The 6,349-nt window shown below is 41.8% G+C and overlaps 1 protein-coding gene and 1 long non-coding RNA gene across 2 annotated transcripts in view; one reads left to right on the top strand and one right to left on the bottom strand.

Moving 5' to 3' along the window:
* Positions 1–6,349, bottom strand: part of LOC134789925 (semaphorin-1A-like) — a 194,357-nt gene that overhangs the window by 7,688 nt on the left and 180,320 nt on the right. The window lies entirely within an intron of this gene.
* Positions 1,900–5,488, top strand: LOC134789957 (uncharacterized). The gene is made up of 2 exons (XR_010144135.1): positions 1,900–2,262; positions 3,216–5,488. It is a non-coding gene; the product is annotated as an uncharacterized LOC134789957 (long non-coding RNA).

The following is a 6,349-nucleotide window of genomic DNA, read 5'->3' as shown; positions in this document are numbered from 1 at the left end:
AAAACAAACAAATTATTATGGACATCACAGACAAATACATGACATGACACAATTAACATAGTACCAACATTAGTGAAAAAGAGCGGAAAGCGGATGACAGATTGTTAAGGCAAGCAACATAGCGGATGAAATGGAGGAAAAAACGTAGAGATTAAATTATATAGATAGATAGAAAATAATAGTAAGACGAGCAGTAAGAATTAAAGTTTTATATTATGTTCCTGTACATACTTAATAAGGATAGAAGTTAGGGGCGGGTCCATTAGAGTGAGAAGTGAGTAAAAATTAATGGGTCGCGGAATATTTGAAGGTAACACATCATACAAAGAGTAATTGAATCTCGGACAAGAGAAGAAAATGTGATCTACGGTGCCTTCGTCTAACCCACATTCGCACAGTGACGTATCCCGGACCCGTATCTTGGCAAGGAATACAGGCGTACAAACTGGCCCTAAGCGTAAACGGCAAATTGTAGACGTGACCCATTTAGGGTATGCTCGGAATCTGAAAAACCATGGTTTACGTGGAATATTGGGCTGAATGTGGCCATAATGTTTTCCTACCTCCAATCTGGAAGAATTCCAGAGATTTTGCCACGTGTTAAACATATCAGTCTGTGCATGGTTTAAAAGGTCAGAACTGTATATCCTGTCGTGGCCTGGTGATCCCATCTCAATAGCTCTCTTTGCCCATAAGTCTGCAGACTCATTTCCAGGAATGCCACAATGGCCCGGGATCCACCCAAGTACTATTTTTAACCCCTTTGATTCACATTTTCTTAGTAAGGTTTTGATCTGAAGTATTAAGGGAAATTTTGCTTTCATTTTAAACTGATTGCCCATAATAGCTTGCAGACAACTCCTGCTATCTGTAAATATGAACATTTTTGTTATATTGTGAGAATCCGCGTATGCTACAGCTTCCAAGATGGCAACAGTCTCGCCTGTAAAAATGGATGATTGAGGAGGGCACTTAAACATCAAGACAATGCTATATTTTGGAACCACCACTGCTGCTCCAACACAATTTGCGGAATTATTTTTTGATGCGTCAGTAAACACCGGTAAGTAGTCTTCCCACTTTTCTAAAAGTTTTTTAAATTTGCTGTTAGCTCCCGGGTCATTTTTAAAAATTCCAAGGTCTAAAATAACACTAGGGGTGTAAATTAAAGTTTCAAATTTTGTTTCAAATAAGGGGTTTGTTCCTGATTTATATAATATGGGGTTTATACGATTTAATTTAGAATAAGTAATAATAATTTTTGGAAACTCCTTATGCATCCAATATGGGTTTTCAGTGACCAATGAAGCAAGAGCCCGCAAGCGTGTAATCAGCAAGTGATTGGAGTTGGAGATAGCTCTTATGAGGAACCTGTCAGCAAGATATTGTCTACGCAGCGCCAGAGGAGGCTCCACACATTCTACTTGCATGGCATTTTTTGGGGAAGATCTCATGGCACCAAGTATGATTCTTAAGCATTTAGCCTGTATTAAATCCAACTTTTTTAAGGATTCCTTATTACATGGTTCTAATATAAAGGATCCATAGTCCATGTGGCTGCGGATAATAGCATTATAAAGTAGCTTTTGACAATATGGATGAGAACCCCACCAAACTCCTGATAGAGCCCGCAAAATGTTGATTCCTTTTTCACACTTGTCCTGTATGTATTTCAGATGAGGTATTCCACTCATTTTCCGATCCAAGATGATACCCAGGAATTTGATTGATTCGTTATTGGGAATGCTTTCTTCACCATAATGAACATCTGCAGTTGGCATGTTCCTTTTGCGACTGAAGATCACAGCACAGCTCTTGGAAGGTGACAAAGACAGACCATGCTCTTCAAGCCAATCCTTCAGGTAACTCAGGCCCATGTTCAACCTTGCAGATGCTGTATCAATAGATTTTGCGGAAGTGTAGAGGATTAGATCATCTGCATACTGTAGAATGTTACAGAAGGGTAACACGGCTTGCTCTAAATCATATGTATATATGCTGTAAAGTATTGGGCTAAGAACGGATCCTTGAGGAAGGCCCTGCCACAGTGTACGAGGAGAAAGATAAGAACTGCCATCACGGATTTTGATGGTTCTTCCTATGAATAGATTGGAGACAATTTGTACAATTTTCACTGCAATGCTCAGATGTAGCATTTTTGCTCTGAGCACCGGAAGAAGGACATTGTCATAAGCTGCCGAAATATCAAGAAAACATCCTAGTAGGTCCTCATTGTTAGAAAGCGAAAGTCTGATATCCGTGGTTAGTATGTTTAAGCTGTCCATTGTGCTCCTACCTTTTCGAAAACCGAATTGGGTGTTTGCTAATAGTCCTCTGCTCTCGACATACCACTCTAGCCTATTCTTTACTAGGTGCTCAAGTATCTTGCCCATCGTAGTGGAGAGCGCAATCGGTCGGTACGAGCTGGCCTCTTGTGGATTTTTAGTCGGTTTCAGAATTGGGATGACAATTTGAGTTTTCCAATCTTCTGGGATCTCTCCTGAGTCAAACACGTGATTCAGAATGCCAAGGAAGTATTCCTGTGAGAATGAGCTCAGTTCTGTTATAAAACAGTAAGGAATACCATCTTCTCCTGGTGAAGTGTTGCGTAGTCCATCCAAAGCTATTTTGAGCTCAGAAACCGAAAACGGTTCGTCAAAGGTGGTCGACGGAGGAGGGAGTGGTGGCGACACTACGCAGGATAATTCTGGGGCAGTTGGGGGTGCCAGTTTATCAGCAAAGTCCAAGAGCCAAGCCGACCTGTCAGAAGAGCATATGATATCCGGTTTAAAGGACCCTCTGAACCGCCTTATATTCTTCCATACAACTGATGGGGGAGTTCTAGGGGACAAGCTCTCACAGAACCCTTTCCAACCCTTTTTCTTTGTTTTGGACAATAAGCGTTTAGTGCGGGCCGAGGTTTTCCTGAAATTGATGAAGTCCTGTATGTCACCTGATTCATTGAATCTTTGTTCAGCTTCATCCCTCTCTTTCACGGCAGCTGTGCAGTCAGCATTCCACCATGGAGGTGAAAGAATTTTATCCTTTTTGTTATTTTTCCGGGGGATAAACTTATCAGCTGCTTCTAAAAGTAAATTTTTGAATTTTGAGTAATTTTCCCTATTGTCATTTAAGTTAGAGTCCCATTCTTTAATTTTTGTTTCGACATAAAGTGAAAATTTCGACCAGTCAGCTGATTGTAATCTGTATTTCAGAAGAGGTTCAGGAGCCGGGGATGGAAGAACAGATGAGGGCTTGGAAATAACAATGGGAAAGTGATCGCTGCCATAGGACTGACGAAGCACAGTCCAAGATAACAATGAGGCCAAATTAGGGGAGCAAGCTGACAAGTCGGGAACGGATTGTGGGTTCTGGCCTGGATAGACTCGATGTGTGGGCGATCCGTCGTTTATAACGCAAACATTGATTTCATCGAAGATTTCTAACAAGAGTGACGAAAACCCGTCCGAATGGTATGATCCCCAAGAAATGTTATGTGAATTAAAATCGCCTAAAACTATATGAGGAGGAGGGACAGAGGTTAGGATAGAAGATAATTCAGGAATAAGGTCAAGGTCAGGGTGAGGAATATATATTGAAATGAAATTAATGCCCATAACCTTAGCGGCTACGGCATTAATTTCATTTCCATGAGGAGGGAGGGGAATTTGAGAGAAGGGGTAGGATTGCTTGATCAACAGAGCGCATCCTGCACGTCCATCAACGCGGTCATCCCGGAGGCATGAGAAGCCCGGGAGTCTAAAACGAGACCCGGGCCTCAGCCACGTCTCCGAGATGGCCGCGACAGACACAGAATGGTCATTGATCAGCTGGATGAGATCTGTTTTTTTAGGAAAAATACTCCGGCTATTCCATTGAAGAAATGTGGCCTGGCGGTCCGTGGTGGTGAGGGAAGGAGAGTTTTTCTACTAGGGTCAACATTATAGGTGCAACGTCGTTCGGTAATATATCACTCCATTTGGCGATGATATTAGTCAACAGTTTTAGGAGGAGCTCCATGAGGTCCTCATTTGGAGTTTCTCTGGTGTATGAGTTATTGAGGGCTTGTCCGTTGGGAATTTGGGATGGAGGGGGTCGGACTATATTGTTATGGGCTTGTTGGTCATAACCTGGGGACAAGGAAGGTCTTGACCGAGGTGACAAAAATACTGTTTTGCGGTGAGAGGTTCTGGGAGGGGTAGAAGGTAAATCTGTTAAGTCAAAGGTTGATTGTGATGGGGGGGAAGGTTCTCTTGTGGGGCCAAACATTATATTTGCAACGTCCGCATAGGGTCTACGACTAACAACTGGGACTTGTGTGGATGCTTCAGCATATGAAATGTTTCTTTCAGACATTATCAGTTTGATGGACTTTTGTCGGTGATGTTCTGGGCAGTTTCTGTCAGTGGCATAGTGTCGGGCAGTGCAAAAAATACAGGATATGTGTTCGGGAGCTACATTACACCCATCACCCGGGTGCTTTTGGGCACATTTGTAGCAGCGGGCATCTGAGCGACATTGAGTCTGAATGTGTCCAAATCTAAGGCATTTTCGGCATTGAATTGTTGGCAGTAGGTATACTTCCACCACTAGAGAAGTATAATAAGCAAATATTCTAGATGGCAAAGTTTGACCTTCAAAAGTAACTACTACAGTCTGGGTTGGAACCCAGGATGGAGATCCATCTTCCTTAGTCACTTTCCTTTGTAGGCGACGCGCTTTCAGAATCCTACCTTTACCTTCTATTAAATTTGTACCCTTAACGAAATCAGTCATGGACCAATCCGTTGGAACTCCTCGAACTAGACCCATACGAGAAATGTTGTATGTTGGTATGTTTGCTGATAGTTTGTATTTATCTAACATAGGGTTTTTTAAGATAGAGTTGGCATCAACGGCTTTATTGAATGTTACTGAAACTCTATTGCGGCCTACAGATTTTATCCCGTCCTTCTTAATATTTGTGACATTTGCCTGTGTTAAGAGCATACCTACATAGATGGCTTTCAGTGTTGACCTGGAGTCAGCAGAAGATTCCTTTGAGATGTGAACCACAAATGGGCCATCGTCGTCTGCATTGTATCCTCTGCCTTCTGTGTCAAGATCAGGGTGTTTGTACAAAAGTGGGTTAGCATTCTCATCGCGTTGTTTATCTACGTGGGGGTTGGTGGCATCCTCATTTACTATTGCTATTACCTGTTCCGAGATCTCTTTGTTGTCGTTGGTTGTAATTTTTTTAAGAGCCGGTTCTTGTGGGCTACTGACCGGTGATAAGTCTAATGTTTGCAAGTTTCTTTTTCTAGAATTATTTTCAATGTCCATACCAACCATAACATTAGAGTTACCATCGGTCTCGTCAGGTGGCTTTTCCTTCTCATTCCCTACCATTGGCCCTAAGGCCAAAAAGGCCTTACCCTAGCTTTGTATCAGAACAAATGTATTAATAAACTAATTTATGTAAATAAACCTCAACCAAGTTAATAAATAAGGATGAAATTTACAAAGGATATTATTTATAAAGGAAAATAACCTAAAAATGAACAGACTCACACGGCGCTTCTGTCAAAAGTCAAAAATTCAACGTTTAAATCCGGTTTGAATACATGTCAAAACATTGTACAGACTACAAAACTACATATATCTTTAAAGCCGTAACACACTACCGCACCGCACCAAGGTAAACAAAGAGTAGTATAATATAATATATTATATGAACCTAACGGCAGGCGTGGCTCACTCCGCGATTTCGTCGCTTTGCTACAGGTAGCTACAAGTACATCCGTTCCACACCAATTTTGGTGGCTAGCCATAAGCCGCGCGTGGCGCTGTCGCCACCTAGCGGCCATATCTGTCCTGATCGTAACAGACGCGTTTTGTTAGAGAGTGAGTCTTCTGTACCTAGTACTATATTTATTCTGTGGTAACGATCAAATGTTTTTTTTTGTAATGTATATTTATGCCAAATTTATGCCATTTATGTAAAAAAAAACAGCATGAGGTTCGCTAACATAAAGTAGCTAACACACTATCGCACCGCACCAATCGCACTGTCGGTGCGTCGCACAATAACCTTGGTGCGGTGCGATAGTGTGTTACGGCCTTAACTGACATATCATATGATTTTTTTAAGCTTAGTACTCACAGTCCTGCAAGACCGAGTGGCAGGATCAAAATACTTAGAGGATATAACCAACGGAGACGCCATGTCTAAAATTTTCGGTACAAAATAGTCTGCCGTTTTTTGCGGGGGAGGGGCACATCAAATGTATAGGTACGCCATGTCAGATAAACGTCAGTCCATACATTTATGGTTGACAAGTTGTTGACCATTGGCCGCTTATTTTCGACA

Source organism: Cydia splendana, chromosome 4 (genome assembly GCF_910591565.1).
Source record: "Cydia splendana chromosome 4, ilCydSple1.2, whole genome shotgun sequence".
Taxonomy (NCBI): Eukaryota; Metazoa; Arthropoda; class Insecta; order Lepidoptera; family Tortricidae; genus Cydia; species Cydia splendana.
Note: the sequence above shows the minus strand (reverse complement) of the source record. Positions and strands in the feature narration are given on the sequence as shown.